Consider the following 20,944-nt stretch of genomic DNA (forward strand, 5'->3'; position numbering starts at 1 on the left):
ACCAACCTGTTTGAGTTCTCTGACAAGCTAACAGAAATGAGACAGGTGGACTGCATTTCCTTAGACTGCAAGAAAGCATTTGGTGCTGTACCCCACACGAGACTACTGGGGCAAAAAAATTAAGGAGCAAACAGGAATAACAGGGAATGCACTTTGGTTGATCAAAGAGTACTTCAGAGGAAGCAGGCGAAGAGTAATTGTCCTGGAAGTGGCCGCCAAAATAGATAAAGAATAACAATTGGGGTGCTACAAGGATCGGTATTCAGGCCTGTACTGTTTCTGGCTTATGTGAATGATATTCCAGATGTTATTGAGTCAATTGTATCTCTGCTGATTATGTAAAACTAATGAGAAAAATAAAGGACTGCAGGTGGATTTGAGCAGATTAGAAGATTGGTCAGATAAGTGGGTGCTTGAATTCAACCCCAGTATATGCAAGATCGTGAAGACTGGGGAAGGAGCCAGAGGAGCAAACACAGAGTGTTAACTAAAGGGACAGAGGCTACAGACCTCACTGAAAGATCTAAGGATGTGAATAATAATAATATAATAATATCTTTATTTACTACAAGTACATGTACATGGTATACAGTCCTAGCTGACATCAATGACATACTACTATACAGAAAGCCCCTTGTTATGCTGAGCATTTCGGGCAAATTAGGTCAGTATCCCAGGATGCGAACCACACCAGTCGACTAACACCCAAGTACCCATTTTACTGATGGGTGATCATTGACAACATGTGTAAAGAAACCCAATGTTTCTACCCTGGCTGGGAATCGAACCCAGACCCTCGCCGTGTGAAGCGAGAGCTTTAGCTATCAGGCCACCAGGACCCCTAGCATACCAACTGAGACCCATATCAACCGAGTAACCTCTGCAGACAATCCTTGTCTGGCAAGTTTAAAATTGTTCTTCAGGAATCTCAAGAGAGTCATTCTGGGCTCTTTATACATCATGCATGTCTGTCAGCCCCATCTTGGAGCATGCAGCGAGAGTCGAGAACCAAGACCTGAGGAAGCATGTTAAGACACTGGAGTACGCAACAAAGCTTGTTCCAGAGTTAAAGGAACAGGCTAATAGAGCTTAATCTAACAACAAAGGAAAACAGAAGAACCAGGGTAGACAGGGACAGGATGCTTGAGAGGCGAGAAACGTGGACATAGCTGGAAGTTAAAGACACAGATGAGTCACAGGTATGTTAGGAACTATTTCTCTAGTCTCCACCACTGCCTCGAAGGCACCTCAATTAAGAGCTGATATGATAGGGCCCACAGGCTTGAAGGGAGTGAAATCGGAAAGCGGAAAATTGAGAGACGAGGCCAGGAGCTAGGACTCAACCTCTGCATCCACATATAAGTGAGTGCACACACACACACGTGTGTGTGGATCACTTCCTTAGCGAGGTGGTCATCTCACTTCCCTAGCGAGGTGGTCAACTCACTTCCCTAGCGAGGTGGCCAACGTGAAGTGTCGTCGATATAGATTGCGCATAACTGAATTTGTGTCTACTTACCATGGTGTTATTATCATACAACTGCATAACAAAACCAAGAAACGTTCAAATTTGAACGTTCATCATTCGTAGTTCAAGAAAGAGCTGATTTGTGGTGGCTTCAAATGTCTAAATTTAGATATAAAAAAAATCTGAATGGATTTTGATAACCATTAATTACATTAATTTCTATAACCGTCATAAACTGTATCACTATAGGCGATAAAAACATTTCACCCCTCCGTGGAAGGAGTATTCATTCAATATTACAAATCTTAAAGCTCCTCTCAAGAAGCTCATCACTAGTAATCACTTACAAAGGCAACCGCTCAATAAGAAATATCTCATTTGTCTTAATAATATAATGACAGAATATGATGACTGATGGATCTCAGCAGGAGTTTACTGGAAGAGCTGCATCTGTTCTTGTTGCCATCTCTTTGATAAGAACTACGGCAATAATGCTGAGCTAGGCATAAAAATTAACAACTGGTCTTCTACACTGTATTAGGCAGTGAGCTGAAGAGAATATTGTATAAAAAAAAGACGCTCCATATATGATGTCAGTTTCCGAGATTTGTTCTGAAACGGGACGCGTATTATTCCTGGTCAGAGTGGCCAGGAGAAGAAAGTTAGGTGAATATTAGTTAGTATGAGAAGAGCGGGGATGGAATAGGTCGTCATGGTATGTGAAGGCTTACTCAGCCCTGTAACAACTTCAGGTAGTATTACTAAGGCTGGCTCCTCCTCAGGAAAATTAATGAATAGAAAAAGAATAAAAACTGACAAACAAACACTTTATTATTTAGAAAATATAAAATACTTAAATATTAAATATTTATCCTACTTTAAAGAAAAATGAAAAATATAAATATCTGAATTCAATGCTAATATATACAATTAAACTTGGGTGTCTGGTTGATGTTGACACAGTCTTGTATAGAATATAGCTGTTGATGATGTGGGGGGGTCACAGGTGGTGGTGACAACCCAACGGCCAGTTCTTCACAGAATCTATAGCCTTGAATAGTCAGGCCAGATGACAGGAACGCAGGTTCTTTACCACTGCAAAGATGAGGGGATATGTCCTGCGATGGCACACATATAATCAGGTAGGTAAAGAGTGACGTCTCGGGACGTTAGTCCGTCTCCTTCAATACTTCTCGTTGGTTGGCAGGTGGCCCAATCTGTCATTCCAAGCTGGAAAGATAGACAGGTTACCCACTGCTTAAGAAATCACTCTCCATGATAAGTACAATACCTAAAAGACGTGGTGATTATTAAAACATCTAACATAGTGAACAAGGGTGAAAGGACTAAGTTTATTATTGGTCCAGAGTAAATCTTTCAACCAATAAGTCCACTAGAATAGGAGCAGGCTTGTACTTAGAGTTGTGCTGGGAGCTGTGAGTTGAGTGATTACTGTTTAACAGGAGCCCCACACGTCACCTTTCGGGGTGGAGGGGAAAGGGGGAGATAGCGGGAGCTAGACTGACCCTACCTTAACAAGCAGCCGGCAATCAAACTATCGTTACCATATACTCGCTCGCTACTCCTATCTGTTGAACTTTTCCTTCACATGGTATGGTGTAAGTATGTGGGTGGTATTTTTGGCCAATTCTAGGCCATTGGCTATTTTATTCTTGTTTTGCTCTCACTATTTTCCTTTAAGGCCCTAGTGTGTGCAAGGGCCTGTGTTTTGGAGAATATATGTAGTATAATGCTTTGACTGCAGGCTAAGTAGCTGGCAGGGAATGGAAGGGGTGCCATAAAGCCTCCCTGTTTATATATTTTTTACTCACTAGCAGCAGTCATTCGCTGCATGACCACTGTAGAGTGCGGTTGTGCTCTGCACCCCTCTGCTGTTTGTAGGCGAGCTCCCTTGTCAGTTACCTGGCTGCAGCGATGTGAAGTGGTGCTGTCACGCCTCTGTTAACAACTTAGGTGCACTGTGATTGTCAAGATGGCGGTTAGTCTGAGACGCCGGATAAATACTGTAGGCATTGAGCTACTTAAAGGAACGATAACGCCTAGTTCTGCGCAAGTCTTATTGCCAAAGATCATCTGGGAGACATATGGCATACAAGATAGTGACTTGTATGGTGTAGCATTAAACAGAGGCCAAAGAATATTCGTCAAACTGCTATCAGCTACGGTTTATGAATCGTTAGTCACCAGGTTTCAGGACGTAAGTCTTAGCGTCACACCAGCTGTCAGTGTAAGAATGATAGATGTTTCACGGCATTATACGTGGATCAAGTTACGCAACGTTCCCTTTGAGGCGGACGAGGCGGATATAAGGAAAGTTTTTGAGACGCATGGGACGGTGCATTATGCTCAACATGGTACGTGGGTGGCAGGTGCCTATGCTGGTTTTCCAGAGGGTTCTTTCAACCTCAAAATGGCTTTGAGGCACCCATTACCATCCTATGTGTATCTACAAGATTTCAGGACGCAGGTAATGGTAATGTACCCAGGACAACGACGTACATCCCGCCTATGTGGTGAGTATGATCACATAGCGGCGACCTGTGACAAGCGAAGACGTGTGCCTGGACCTGTGGTGGACGTCGCAGCCCCTGCTTCAAAGGTGGCAGGTGAGAAACAAACATCGGATGGAGGGCGTGGTGTTTTGTGGAGCGAGATAGTGGATCGGGCACACAGGACTGGCGGTGAGTTGGAGTCCCTCCCCCAGCTGCCTGATCAGGTATCATCTCCTGTGGATAAGGAGGAGCAGCAATTACAGGAGAAGGTTCTTGAGATTGAGGAAGAATTGGTGGAGGTGTTGAAGACTTTGTCACCGCCAGAGAGGGACATTACATCTGAGCGTGGTGTCATCGGAGAGCCGTCGCTTCCAGAAAGTCGGAGACATGATAATTTGGGACGTGATGGTGGTTTGGAGTCGTCTGTTGAATCATTAAACCATTCTCAGGTAGAGGTGGAGGTTCATCGAGAGGCAACATCTGACCAAGACATGTCTAACATGATGGTCACGAGAAAGAGGGCGGCTACGTCAGATTCTGATGACGTCCTTACGCCTGCACAAAGGCCTGGGAAACAGACTGAGGTGAAGTGTGAAGGTAGTGGTGTAGGTGGTGGTAGACATGATAGGAGGCACCGGAAGAAGGGGGGAGGGAAAGAGAGCACTCTGAAGGTGTCAAACTTAAATTCAAGCTCTGGAGTTGTAAAGAGTGATGAGAGGAAGCAGGGGTGGAAACTTTAATAGGCCGTAGGTGTATGTCTGTAAATGTTAATTGGTTATGTAGAGGTATGAAGAGAGATTAGTTTAGTAATTTCCTGAATAAATCTAGAGTGGATGTTGTGTTCCTGCAGGAGCACAATTTTAAAGAGGGTAGGGTGTTGGAGGTGGCAGGATTTCGAGCAGTTACCCTGCCATCTCCCCGTCTAAAAGGTGGTGTGGGAATTTTAATAAGGGAGACGAGCCCGTTTGTTTTGCACAGAAGCGAGGGTGGAGGGGGAGGGAGGGTGTTGCGTGTGGATGGGTGGTGGATGGTTAAGCGTGTGTCTTTTGTGAGTGTGTATGCGCCGGCAGAAAATAACATAAAGGTAAAGAATGATTTTGTGTGTGAGGATCTTATGTTTTTCTTAAGTGCACTGCCAGAGGTGGCAATAGTTGGTGGGGACTGGAATAGTGCAATCAGGGTGGCTGATGTGGACCCAAAAGGGGCTGGATATATGTCTGTGGCTCTTAGGGATTTATTAAGGGATGTTAGGTTACATGATACCTTAGGGGGGGCGGTGTGGGAGACTGAATATACGTTTGTTAGGAGTGGATATGCTGCGAGACTAGATAGAGTGTACCTTTCTCAGGAAGTGGATGTGAAATCTTTCAGTACTGTTGAGGCTACAATGTCAGATCATAGGGCAGTGGTGGTGGAGGTTGGGTGGGGGATGCTCGCGGACATATATAGAAGTTATTGGAAATTAAATTTAAGTGTGTTAGGTGATGAGGAGGGGTTGGAGGGGTTTTCAATCCTATGGAGGGAGCTTAGTGTGGAAGAACAGGGAGTGGATGACATTGTGACATGGTGGGATAGTGTTGCAAAGGAAAGGATTAGAAAGTTTTATGTGAGAGAAGGAAAACATATTAATAATTTAAAATATGGACTGGCTAACTATTTAGAGGATAGGTTAAGAGGTTGCTATGGTCGGGGGATGGGTGGGAATAATTTTCCTATGGATGAAATAGCTGAAATAAAGGGGAGGTTGAGGGTGTTGCAAAATGAAAGGTTTCAAGCTGTAAGGGTGCAGGCAGGGGTGGAAGAAGTGCTTTGGGGCGACAAGCTGTCAGCGTGTGTTTTGCGGCATCAAAAGCAAAGGCAGGCGGTGACAGCTATCCCATGTTTAGAGGTAATGGAGATGGTTGGGAATTATAGAGCAGGGCAAGAGATACGAACCACGAAGGGGATGTGTGTGTATATGGAGGCTTGGTACGAGAAGTACTGGAACAATGGGGGGGTGGGTGACGTCGCGTTGGACAAGGTGTGTACGTATGTGACGTGTAATTTAGGAAATAGTGATAGAAAGGCTTTAGGTGGGACTATTACGGCAGAGGAAATAGAGAATGCGTTAAGGGGAATGAGGAAGGGGAAAGCGCCGGGTATTGATGGTCTCCCAGTAGAATTTTATTTACAACATTGGACGTTAATAAGGGGATTTATAGTTAGGTTATTTAATCGTATGAAGGAGAAGGGTAAGTTGGGGGATAAGCAGGTAACAGCAGTTGTAGTGTTGGTCCCGAAGGTCAAGGGGCAGCCCACCCTTCATGAGTATCGAGCCATATCGCTGATGTGTGCAGACTATAAGGTGTTCGCAAAAATTTTAGGTAATAGGTTCAAATGTGTTGTGGGAAGGGCGGTGTCAAAATCTCAGTTTGGGTTGCCGGGAAGGTCGATGATTGAAGGACATGGGATACTGAGAAGTTTTGTGGAAGCTAAGGGTGGGGGTGGAGGGGCGGCTTTGTTGGCTCTAGATTGGCAGGGAGCATATGATAGAGTGGAAAGGGGAACTTTGCAGGTTATACTTAGGAGACAGGGTTTTGGGGAGGAAATAGTCGAGTGGGTAAATACATTATACAAGGGGGCGAAAATGAGGATACAGATTAATGGGTGTATGGGGACGGATATTGCAATGGGTAGAGGCCTTAGACAGGGATGCCCCATGTCCCAAATATTGTTTGCGTGTTTCCAGGACCCCTTTTATAGAATGGTTGACCGCAGCTTGTGTACGCCATGTGAGGGAAGTGTGGGGGGTAGGAGGGCCTGGCCGGGTTTAATTGGATATGTTGACGACACCACTGTTCTCATTCGTGAAGGGATGTCAATGGGAGTGTTGGACGAGGTTGTGCAATTATTTGGAAGTGCTACGGGTATGCAGGTAAATAGTGCGAAGTCAAGGTGCATGGGGTTGGGTTCTTGAGTGGGGGGTGTGGGGGGGAGATGTAATGTTGTTAAAGAATGGGCGGTGTCTTTAAAGATTTGTGGTATTATTTATAAGGATGACATGGTTGCGGCGCGGGTGGAAAACTCGGATAGGTTATTGGAAAGGATCCTGGGGCGTCTAGGTGTTCTGAGACCCCAGCACCTAACTCTTATACAGCGAGTGATAGTCGTAAACGTTTTATTGTATAGTAAGATTTGACATGTTGCAGCTGTGTTCCCAATTACAGGGACAGCGATTGCGGGGATTCTAAGACGGGTGTACAAATTTTTGTGGGGTTCACACTGTGATTGGTTATGGAGGGATGTTGTAATGTTACCTGTAAGTCAGGGTGGGTTGGGGTTGATGGATTTGAGACGGAGGGCTAAATGTGTGTTTATTAAATGGGAAGTGTTGCGTGAGGGTGTGAACACGGGGCAGTTGGGAAGGATACACGACAGGCTGGGTATGTGGTATCGAGGAATGGAATTGAGGGAATGCGAAATCGTTTTGAGGGCTGTGATGTTGGTTAAGGAACTGAGAAAGGTTCGTATAAGGGTTTTATGTAGGTTACTTGTAGGTAGGTGCGTTGTCCCAGTTGAGGGTTTGTTCCCCATGTATGCGTGGAAGAGTATTTGGTTTAGATTTAGTAAAATGAAGTTAAACCCTCGGGCGCGTGAGGTAATGTTTCGTTTTCTGCATGGGATCCTTCCGTCTGGTGAGATACTACGAAACAGACAGGTTGTAGAGGGTGGGGGTGTGGTATCTGTGCAGGGGATGAGACAGCGTTCCATGTAGTTTACTTTTGTGAAGATTGAGACACTTATGCAGCATATGGGAATCTTTATTCAGGAAACGTTTCGCCACATAGTGGCTTCATCAGTCCAATACAAAGAGGAAGGCGTAATGAGAGGAGGAGTATGAGGTAATCAGTCCCTCAGCCTGGAGTCGATGTGTTCAGTCCATCAATCTTGTAGAATGTACAGCATAGGGCCGTAGACGTGGCTTGCATACTGTAGTGAGGTGAGGTGAAGCAGGCGGAGGCGTGGTCATAGTGGTACCATCCACTAGTCGAAGTACGTCTTCGTCCAAAGGTTGAACAAGTGTTGAAGAATTCTTTGTAACAAGATCCCATGATGCTGCAGTGTCTGACAGTTGTGATGAATGGTTTGAAAAACCGACAAGTTGAAGATTGAGACACTTATGCAGCATATGGGAATCTTTATTCAGGAAACCTTTGGACGAAGACCTACTTCGACTAGTGGATGGTACCACTATGACCCCGCCTCCGCCTGCTTCACCTCACCTCACTACAGTATATAAGCCACGTCTACGGCCCTATGCTGTACATTCTACAAGATTGATGGACTGAACACATCGACTCCAGGCTGAGGGACTGATTACCTCATACTCCTCCTCTCCTTACGCTTTCCTCTTTGTATTGGACTGATGAAGCCACTGTGTGGCGAAACGTTTCCTGAATAAAGATTCCCATATGCTGCATAAGTGTCTCAATCTTCAACTTGTCGGTTTTTCAAACCATTCATCACACACTTTTGTGAAGGGCTAGAGGAGGTTAGGTGCTGGTTATATAGGTTAGTACAGAGGGTGGGGGGCCGTGGGGTGTCGGTTTTGCGTGCTTTAAGTCTAGATATGGGTGGGTTAGACGAGGGTGTCATAAGAGCTTTAGATTATATCATGGTAGATTACATATATATATGTCGTGGGTGATGAGGGGGAGAGGGGATAGTGAGGAGAGAAGGAAGGTTCTTGCAGTAACGTTCTATCGTACGATGTGTCGTAACAGATTTGTATGGGAGGAGGTGGGATCAGGCTTTCTCAGAGGGGTATAGAATGTTAACGTTAGGGATTCTCGTAAATCTGTGATTGATAATGAGTGAGTGAAGGGGTTTTCATAGGTTGGAGGGAGTCAGGGGGTCACAGCGGGCTCGCCTCCTTGGGGGGGGGGTCGTGAGAGTGTTGTGAATGTGGGTTTGGAATGGTTTCCTGGTTTTCATTGAGACTTTATGGCAGCCAAGTGTGGATGTAGAGCTCAAGGTCTCGTTATGTTAGATATAAGACTTGAGAATGTAGGTATAATATAGTAGATTTTTTTATGAATAATTTTGATGTTTATAAGTCTTGTATGACATGATTCTTGAGTAATAAGTTCTTTGCGACATGAAGTGTGTTTTAGTTTGTATTTGTTACGTGCTGGGTTTTTGCATGATGAGATATACTTATATACTGTGTTGCTTTGTGCATACAGTGCATCTGATTAATGTGATTTTGTGAAATTGTTTGTGTGTACGTGTGTGTGTGGGTGTGTATGTGTATATATATATATATCCCTTTCTATTGTATTGAGCCTTTGTCATGGGTCAGACGTTATGTAATACTTTATATATGTATGATTCGATTCTTTTTAAAGTTTATAATTATGGTCTGTACCCTGATACCGGTTTGGTGTCAATGCTATGTTCTTGATGTTAAGTTGTAGTCTGTATGGTATGCAAACATATCTAGACAGTTTAGTGACGTAGTCCATTTGTGTCTGAGATTATGTATATGGTATTTATTGTAACAGTATAGCGCTTCAGTTTTTGTGTTCTAAGCTGTATTCTTTTTTCTGTATATTCGTATGTTGGTATATGTAAAGCTGTATTGTTAGGGATACGTATGTAGATGTTCTAGTAAGATTATGATGTTAGGTTTTGGTTTTTTGATTAATGCGAAGGATGGGATTTTAACTGTATATTTTATGTTCAAGTGTATTGAGCCTTTGTCAGAGGTCATGTTATATGTACAATTTACATATATGTAAGGTTTTGCATCAATGAATGTGTATATATGTCAATTCATGACCCTGTGACATGTATTTTTTTTTAGCTATGTTCTTGCCGTAAGTTCTTATTGTATGTTTGGCAGCAATATCTTGCGAGCGTATAGGTGCAATCCGTTTGTCAGTTAATTTGATTGAGATCCATACTGTTTCTTTATTTTTATGTTAAACTGTATTGGTTTTAAATAAAATATAAACAAAAAAAACTAGCAGCAGTGTGCTAGTGAGATAATGTGAGTGAGTGAATTATATAACATGTATATTTTCTTTGGTAGCGTATTATGTTCCGCTTGTACTGGTCTTGCAATTGAATTTTAACTTTTCTTGAGAGGGTATTCCTTTCACTATGTTCTTTGAAGCACCGAGTTATTTTTTGCCATTTTTGTAACGTGTTCCTGCATCAGTTTTGAAGTAATTACCTATTATGTAAACATGTGTGGATAAGGATTAGTTCTCTAAATTAATATTTTTGTATATATATTTGTATGTAATACTAGTTAGGCACGTGCTAGAAGGCACAGCGAAAGTATAGTCTTGTGGAATGTGTGTTTCGTTTTGGTAAGTTTGTATGTGACGTGTTAGATGTTATAAGGAGTCTGGTGTTATACTTACTAAAATCATGATGAACCATTTGGATAATACTTTCATGTCCTAGTCTTGGGTTCTTTAAAATATTTACATAGCCTAGTATTGTACCGCTATGTGGCATGTGGTGTATTATATTGCATTTTGAGCGTGAACTTCACGTTATGCAATGTTGTTTTGAAAGTTTGTGTTTCATAATTGTCAACATTAATAATTGATATTATATTGGTGGTGTATATTCTTCTACTTTATACGGTGTATGTGTATAGGAATGTAATGTTTCATATCTGTTTTAGTTGTAAATTTAAGTTTTTGTGTCTTGTTGCTCATGCACTACCAACTTTTGGTAAATACTCATTAAGGTTTTGATGAGGTCAGGGTATGACCATTAATTAGGATAATTATTGTATGTTATTTAGGACGGGGACTGTTAAGGGGGGGAAGAAGTGTCAGCTGTGTTTCTGCACTGGCAATAATGATTATTGTAAAAGGAGGGTTTTGTAGGATGTGTTGTGGGTTATGTATATGGTTGTAATATGGCCATTATCTAGGGTGTTTATTTTCTGTACTGGGATTGTGTAATAGAGGTTTTGTAATATCTAGTATGGTTTTTTAATTTTATGCTCTTATACATTATTGTATTTGTTCTGTTTTAAATAAAAATATAAAAAAAATGTGAGTGAGGGTGATGTTGGTTGTAGTAGAGTAGATTGTAGGTTGTATATGTTACTTTACTATTAATAAATTATATTTTTGTATAGGCGAGTTTTTGTGCCCTTCCTTAAAATAAATTTAATATTGACTAATTAATGTCCCACATTTAATGTGAAGGTACAAGCTGATCCTAGAGTGGTTTCTTTTTCTATTTAAAAATATAAATGCCCTTAGACTAGGCAGGTCGTTTTCCTTTTAGGAGCCACGACTTTATTTACGTTACGCAGTAAAGGGCGTAACATGGGAGCCTGAAGAGAAGAATTATCAAATTGAGAATGATAATTCAAATATGAAACCTGGAGAGTCAATATTTAAAGGAAGGATTAAAGTATTAGTACTAATAACTTTTTTCAGGTGTAATACAATTATTTTTCTGCCTGATATTAGTGTATGCACATTTAGTGATTTAGGGAGTTATTTAATAATAATAATTCTCTGTGAATAAAAATAATTTAATGTAAGTAATTTCTACTGTAATCATGTTTTGTGCTACAAATTTCTAAGATGTCTGTAAGATTCTAGTGCTGGCAGGAATCTGGGAGATCCTGGATTAAACCCCATTGCTAATAATGAGAGTAGTGAAGCACACATATTAAGACTAAAATTTGCTCTAATTATGGGAAAAAAGGATCTGAGAAGTATTGAACATACTAAAATCCAGGAAGAGAAATAGTTAGAAATCTTTAGGGCTATAGAGAGAGAGAGAAAGTTTGATGCTTCACAAAATGTAACAGGTAATGGGTAGACATTCAATTTGGATAAGGTAATTTTTTTTTTATATTTTATTTAAAAACACAGTATACAGTAGACATGTATATCACATAATTGACGTGATCACAAAACATGAAACATTTACAAAGAAAACAAAAATTCCTTATAATTAACAAATACAATACATCAAAAATTACTACTATCATACCCTACTTACGTGCCCTTAACTCATATGACTGTATATACAAAACTTTCTATGTGCACTAATGCTTTGGTCTCTCAATTTATATTGTAATATTAGCATTTAATACACCAAAACATTCTGTAGCTATTCATCCCCGAATTTTTGTATTTTGTATTTAAAACCCTCAGTATACAATATACTTGTATATCATACACGAGTGACTCAAATCACAAAATATAAAGACATATATAAGTGCTACAACATTCGCATGACTAACAAAAAACCTCTAAAAAACTTTTTTTTTTTTAAACAGTCTAAAAGATAAAATAAAAATTAATTAATTACCTCCTAATCTTTCATATAATTATAATCTCATTGCCGAGACTCACCGCACTTACAACTTCGTGCAGGCGCATGCTACCCCCCCCCTTTTTTCCTTTTATCTCTCACCACCTATCCTAATTACAGGGTTACACAGGCTTATGCTGTACATCCATCAAAAACAATATACATTAATATGTCAGCAAGTGTACATGGCCTTGGGTCCCACGTAGGACATCAATACCATTACCAGTACAGAATACAATGATATAATACTGAACATTATCATGAGAATAAAAATTCATCATGCACATACAATAGTCATATAATTAAAATATTGACATACAGGTTCATAAGTGTTCCGTCCTTATTTTTTCCGCAATAACACTAAAGAACAAAACCGGTTGACGAATCTTACTCAAGCCCCATTATGGGCATTGCACAATAAAATTGCCCACTCCTAACCAATACCTCACAATTCATCATAATATTCATATGTCATTACAACCCACACATATACATGGTTAGGTACATAGAGAAAGATGCCATTTATGTGATCACAAATTTTTTTATATTTTATTTAAAAAACACAGTATACATGGATGGTATACTTAAATGATTTAACACAAAAAACGCGAAAACTTTATATAAGAAGACAACATATAACTAAACAGAGGACTACCGAAACATATCTTAACCACAAAATAACTATATAACCAAAACCTGACATTCTTATTCATATTGTATATGAAATTTTATGTACAAAAACAATTTCATATAAACTAATGCGTTGCATACACCATGGTACTATGACTATATAAAAAATTTATATAAAAAATAATATCATATAAACTAATACATTGTACACTCAATGGTACTATGGTTATATAAAATAACTATCAGAAACCTACATGACTCTTGAAATTGAAACATGGTGTTCTTTATTTTTGGTTCTGCATATATTGAAAAAGGAATCAAAATATGCAAAAAGTCTTTAATAATTAACATACGACTTTTACAGATCTAACATGTATGGTTACATATGAGGAAACACTAAGACACATAATACCCCGACCAACCCCATATTTAGTTTCTCAAACTAATTATAAACCCACAAAAAATATACCTTGCTTGTATACAGTGGTATTAGTAAAGGTGCTTAATTGAACATCAACTGACTATATGCACAATAAATGATAAAAAAAAAATACATGTGATATCACTGGGCGAGGGAACAACATATCCCACAAAAGCTGCTGCCCAAGGAACTTGAATGTCCAAAGATTACAATATAGGACATTATACATGTCATCAACCCCCTCCCCCCCCCTCACAGTGGTGACCGCTACTACATATACAAAAACAATCTTAGACAAATGAAGCCTTTTGCCCTTCATCAAAAGTTTACAACCATCACCAAAGGTCTGCTTATGAACATTCCCCTTAAAGGGCAGTATAACGTGTACTTTTAGCGGTGATATCAGCGAGGCTTCCGCTTACAAATAACTAAACAAAACCTAACGGGAATCCCAGGAAAGACCCAACATACTTCACCAAACCCCGGCCATAGTCGGGAACCGGTTCAGCCTTGCAGAGGCTGGAACATATACTGAAATATTGCTTTTTATATGTATTATTAAGCTGCATGACCATATTAGGATTAATCCAAGATCTCAGTTCCACAACGCCACTACCATACACACACAGATGCACAGAACCATTCATAATACACGTCACTCCCCAAAACCCACCCTCTACCCTGAAGGCCCGAACCCACCATTTGGTGCTACCACGGGGGGGAGTCCAGCCCCCCGTTGCCTTACCCCACCCCCAGTTGCAGCAACCTTTGAACAGTAAGACTTCGATAGTTTGCAGGAAAACTATTATCCCAACTTCTACCATATATGAGTTTATTTCTGCAATACGTTCTGTAGATACCTGCCGCAATTGCCCTGATCCTAACTGTTCCCCTGGTTTCCCGCATACCCCACGATATATAAAGAAAATCAGCCACCACGTACATTATTGCTCTTCGTACCTCACTTGATACTCCCCTAACGTCTAATGTTAAGGCTCGTAAGGTTGAGAAAGTTCTCCCACTAAGAAAATCGAAAACCCGCCCCAACCACGAACGAACTTTGTCCAAGGTATCGCAAAAGTAGACTGCAAGAAAAGCTGTTTCCTCGAGACCGCAACATAAGCAATCCGCCTCCCTTACCAAACCCATCCTATTTAAGACCGATTTCGATGCTAAAATCCCCATTCACCAATTCACGAACCCTTGGTGCGAACTTAAGTTTACAAAATCCGTCCCATATTTCCCCCCAATTATACAGCGGAAAAACAGACAATCCCTGTACAATTTTCCTACGACAACATATGCTGACCATTTGCCCCACCCGAATCCGTTGCGCATTTCTCAACTTTAATAACAAACGTAGCATGTCCTCACACTCGATTAATCCCTTGCCACTCCACCATTTACGTATGTCGATCATTACCCCACCCGGATGCCCTTCTCACCGCCTGGCCTGAGGAACCGCTGCTTAACATAGAGCTCTGGCCTTCACCCGTGGCCCCAAAGCCAGGAGACCTAAACCCCCACGGCGAACATGGGTCATGACAACCTCCCGGCTTAACCAAGCCCTACCGAAACCCCAAACATAACGTAAGACCCTTCTCTGCAGTTCCTTAATATCCACATCTCTTAAAGGGTACACCTCAGCCACACCCCATACTTTACTATAAACAAGTGTATTAACCACTACTGTTCTCTGCTGCAAAGATACATCCCCAGCTCTTAGCCCCCGAAGTCGATCTAAAGCCTTGTTAACCACCAATTCAGAGTTTACCCTTCGGCCCTCCCTCTCATCTGCCATGTACACGATACCACATATTCTAAGTTGCACCACGACTGACCGCCCATACCTTTCGCCCAACCTCCCCCCCACCCATGTACCCACCTCCAATAATTTCGATTTTGCCTTATTGACGCACATGCCAGACTCTGCCCCAAAAAACTCAACAATCCATCCCACGATCTGCAAATCCTCCTCCCTTTTTAACAAAATCGTGGTATCATCTACGTACCCGACCACACGCGCTGCATGGTCACTGCTCAGCGTTCCACGCCTCAAACCGCCATCCACCAGCTCAAAAAAGGGGTTTTGCATACGAGCAAAAAGCAGCTGGGAGATGGGGCACCCTTGCCTCAAACCCCTTTCCATATGGACCGGCTGCCTCAATTTACCGTTTACCTGTATGCATACCATAGCCGAGACATACCCATCTTACAATCCCCTCTCCAAAACCCTGCTTCATTAAAATAAGCCTCAATAAATCATTATCAACACAGTCATAAGCATTTTGCCAGTCAAGCCCGAGGACACCCCCCCCCTTTGACATTCCTGCAAAAACTCCCTAATACGTACATGTCCGTCCCTCATGCTCCTACCTGGTATGCCTAGCTGTCCCTCGTGAATAACCGACCCCATAACCTTCCTCATTCTGTTTCCTAAAACTTTTGCAAAGATTTTATAGTCCGAGCACATAAGAGATATTGCTCTATATGCACTCAGACCCCTCCCCCTTCCCTTGTTGGGCACCAACACAACTACCCCCGTACTTGGTGACATACCTAACCTCCCCTCCGTGAGCGTGCAATTTAATACATCAACCAAACAATGCTTAATACTTCCCCAATGCGCCCTGTGAAAATCATTCGAAATGCCATCTGTACGTGGTGCCTTTCCTTTACTCATACTAAAAATCGCCTTCTCTACCTCCTCCACTCGAATTCTACCTTCTAGTACCGTTCTATCCCTGTCACTTATAACTTTTCTGAAATCCCTCCTCACCAGGCCACCCGCATGAAACCCCCCTACTCCCCGCTGTAGCTTTTCCCCAAACCATAGATCAGCATAAAAACTCATGCTGTCCTTGGTGAGGAGTACTTGACCCAGCAGGTAACCACCCAAACCCGTGCATACTTCCAATTGCAAGAGGGACGTCGCCTGTTGTCTGACCCTAAATTTGCGCAAGACACAACCCGAAGGTTTGTCACCCCATAGCACTTCTTCCATACCTGCTCTGACTCTAACCGCATAGAAACGTTCATTGTAAATTTCTGCAAGTCGACTACGAAGATGTTCAATGTCATCATACCTACTACTCCCGCCCCCCACATAGTAATCATTTAGCTGCCCATCCAGATAGTTTTGCAGCCCATACCTCCACCTAGCCTCCTCTTTTCCCTGCTTCTTATAATAACTCGCTATTCCAGGTTTGGCACGCGTTTCCCACCATTCCAACAAACATTCACCTGCCCGTCACTGCCCGTCACGTTTCCCAGATATTCTTCCACCAGTACTGAAAAGTGGACCCATCCCCCTCCCCCTCCAACAGCTGCACGTTCAGTTTCCAATAACCTGGATAAACCCTGATCATTCCATCCCAGTCCAAGTCCGCTAGCACTGCAAGGTGATCTGAAAACCCCACATCAAAGGTCTGTACGTGCCCAACTCTAATTCCTCGTGTTACATAAAGTCTATCCAGACGGGCCGCATAGCCCCTGCAAACGAACGTATGCTCCACCCCCCACCCACCCCGCCCCACCACATCATAAACCCCTGCATCCCTCAGCAGATTTCGTAAGACAGGTAAAACACACCCCGCCCCCCTCGGCTCAACATCGCCATGACGGATAACGCACTTCCAATCCCCACCCATGACGGTAGTGAACGGCAAACCCAGAGTGTAAAACGTTAAAGCCCCCCTCACAAATTCTATTTTAACTTTAGTGTTGCTTTCCGCAGGCATGTAAACGCCAATAAAACAAACCCTCACCTCACCCCAGAACCCATCTACCCTCACCACCCTCCCACCTCCCCCCTCCTCCCATCTCAAGACACGCCAAGGGCTGGATTCCTTCACCGCTATAGCTACCCCACCCTTTAATTTTAAAGAACTGCTAACATACATTCGGTAGCCTTTTAACCGTAACTCTCGCCCAAACTTATAATTGTGTTCTTGTATGAAACGTACGTTCACAGCGTACCTGCGCAAGAACCACTCCATCCACATACACTTACACTCTGCCCGCAGGCCATTTACATTGATGGTAACACACTTGAATTCACAAAAGGAGGTTTTCCTCTGTTTGTGGGTCTTTCCCGTTCCCACACGTACATTACACTGACCTTCTTTGACCTTTGACTTCCCAAGGCCCTCCTCACCCCCCTGTGCCCTACCCATATGCTGGGCGCTTGCCACAACCCTGTCTTCAAGAGGCGCCTCAGCCACTTTCGACCATAATTTCTTCCCTGGACGCTGTCCCGGTGTCAGGACCTCGTCCATATCCGACACTCCTGCCGTCCGTTTGCGGGAACCACCTTCCACACACATCTCCTCACCAGGCAAAGCCTCCTGGTGGACTTCCACCACCACCTCATGCAACCGTGTCATTGTAGTCACGTCCAGGTCTCCCATATTTGGCGAATCATCCTTCACCACTTCTTGACACTCCGGTGGAATGTCTGGGCTATGCTCTGCCCCATTCAGGAGATCGTTTAGCACGTTCTCCAGCAAACTTTCCTGTGACAACTCCACAGGCTCCGTAGGCCCCACAGGTGGCGTGGGCATGTCTGTAGTGTCCACCGACAGGGTGGCACACACCATAGACCGCGTCTCCTCTTGTTGTACTTCCTCACTCCAAAGCTTAGGTCCTTGTTCAGGCGAGGGACTAGTCTCCAGATCAAAGGCCTCGGTTCTTAGGACCACAGGAGAAGGTTCCTGGATGCATACAACCAGGCGTCTGGAGCACTGAGCAGCCATATGGTCATACGAGTTGCATAACCTGCATGTCTTCCATTGGCCTGCACAGTGAACAAAAACTCGGGTCCCGTAGTGTTCTAGATGAACATAAGATGGAATCGGCTGTTTTAATGTCATCTTGAGGGTGCAGGAGCCTTCCGGGAGCCCCTCGTATGGGCCCTCCCTCCACACTCCCTTGGTCGCTGCATGTACCGTGCCGTATCTACCAAAAACTTTCCGAATAACATACTCCTCCGCCTCGAAAGGCACGTTCCTTACTTTGACCCAGGTGACGTATGTGGAGACGTCATGCAGGCATACCTCTACGGCTGAATTCACCGCCATTTTCCTCTCTTGAAAAGCTTCCACAATCTTGGAGTAAAAGCCGGCATTTGCGAATTTTACAAAAAACCTCGACATCCCATTGAGAGCCACACCATATAATTCCTCAGTGGGGATGCCGTAGACGTCGCGGATAATGGTAGGCAACAAGACATGCATCGTTGCACCACTGAGAGAGCCACTAATGAATTCAACACAGACCGTGTTTACTCTTCTACCCTGACGATCCGCCATCTTGCGTACTGTAGTACACGGTTCGCCACCAGGTGTAAGCAGGAGCAGGCTCAGAAAGCGTATTCTCCGCCCGCAGGTTGAGAGACGAATGATGTGTATTAGTTAGTATGAGAAGAGCGGGGAATGGAACAGGTCATCATAGTATGGTGGAAGTTTGTGGGTTGTATTTTTGGCCAAGTCTAGGCCACTGGCTATTTTATGGTAGTTATGCTCTCACGATTTTCCTTTAAGGCCCTAGTGTGTGCAAGGGCCTGTGTTTTGGAGAGTTTATATAGTATTAATGTTTTGACTGCAGACTAATTAGCTGGCAGGAAAGGGAAGGGGGTGTCATAAAGCCTCCCTGTTTATATATTTTGTTTTACTCACTAGCAGCAGTGTGCTAGTGAGATAATGTGAGTAAAAGTGATGTTGCTTCTAGTAGAGTAGATTGTAGGTTGCATGTTACTTTATTATTAATACATTATATTTTTGTATTGGTGAGTTTTTGTGCCTTTCCTTAAAATAAATTTAATATTGACTAATTAGTGTTCCACATTTAATGTGAAGGTACAAGCTGATGCTAGAGTGATTTCTTTTTCTATTTTAAATAATATAAATGCCCTTAGACTATTCAGGTCGTTTACCCTTCAGGAGCCACGACTTTTTATTTGCGTTTCGCAGTCAAAGGCGTAAGACACTGCAAACTGAACTGATTGCCATCTTAGTTGATCCCTTGATCATTACTGATTGTGTCATCATTGAAGGCACCTGATTGACATAACGACTACCAATATGCTCAATGGAGAAGCCAGGTTTAGATATTAAAAAAATCAGAGAAAAAGGAATTCACATACAATTTTTATTGCTTCTATTACACAGGGAATACTGCTGCTTGAAGATGTTGATAAATTAACCACAGAGCCTTGAAGGAAAAAGTTGATCTTTCCTTGTCAAGCAGTAGTAATAATACTGTATTAGAGCAACAGTTAAAAATGAATCTGAATGTCGTAGAAATACAGATAGAAGCCTGAGAAAATCTGAAGCCCACCATAATAACCTGAACGTAGGTAAGTGCACTTACGGTTCAACTTACAATCTGAACATACTGACTGACGTTGATGTGGCCAGGTTTAGGATTGGTTATAAGTACTTCTGGCAGTTTGGTATACACTCAGACGATAACGAAACTAATTGCAAAATATATGATCAGCTTTATGGTCACTTTCTTGAACACTTTGTGCAGGGTTGTCTACCTGGAGGGTGTTCCGGGGGTCAGCGCTCCCTAGGCCTGGTCCTGACGAGCCAGGCTGTTACTGCTGGCTGCACATAATCCACCGTACAAACCACAGCCCGACTGATCATGTATTGACTTTAGATATCTTTCCATTTCCCTCTTGAAGACACCTAGGAGTCTACTGGTAATTCTCCTTATGTACCATGGGAAGCTGTTAAACAGTCTTGGACCACGGACACTTACTGTGTTTGCTAATGACGCTTCTGCTTTTCTCTGGGCGTATGTTCCACTGTCTGTCTAGTCTTGTGCTTTCTTAGGGAGTGATTTCTGCAAATCCAAATTCAGTCCCTCTAAAATATTCCATAGGTAGATTATGATCTATCTTTGTCGCCTGCATTCCAGGAAGTACAGTTCAAGGGACTTAGAACGTTCCCTGTAATTAAGGTGCTTGACTAAACTTATACGTACAGTGAAGGTGCTTAATACATTCTCTATTGAGGAATATAGAGATATTATAGTAACCTATGTGATATGTCAAGATATCTTATTAGCGAAAATAAGATACAAGATATGTTGTACAAATCTCCTAAATTTGCTTGCAACAAATAAACCATAAATTATATATATATATATATATATATATATATATATATATATATATATATATATATATATATATATATATATATATATATATATATATATATATATATATATATATATATATATATATATATATATATATATATATATATATATATATATATATATATATATATATATATATCAAAAGATGGGGTGGTAGGGGAAGTGGAATATTCAAACGGCTTCAGGAAGAAATCCAAATATTTTTCCTTGAAGCCTTTTTATCCACTTCTCCGAGGCTATGGGTCCCACAATTTACACCAGAGGTGGACCCCATCCTATATATATATATATATATATATATATATATATATATATATATATATATATATATATATATATATATATATATATATATATATATATATATATATATATATATATATATATATATATATATATATA

Source organism: Cherax quadricarinatus, chromosome 16, assembly GCF_038502225.1.
Source record: "Cherax quadricarinatus isolate ZL_2023a chromosome 16, ASM3850222v1, whole genome shotgun sequence".
Classification (NCBI taxonomy): Eukaryota; Metazoa; Arthropoda; class Malacostraca; order Decapoda; family Parastacidae; genus Cherax; species Cherax quadricarinatus.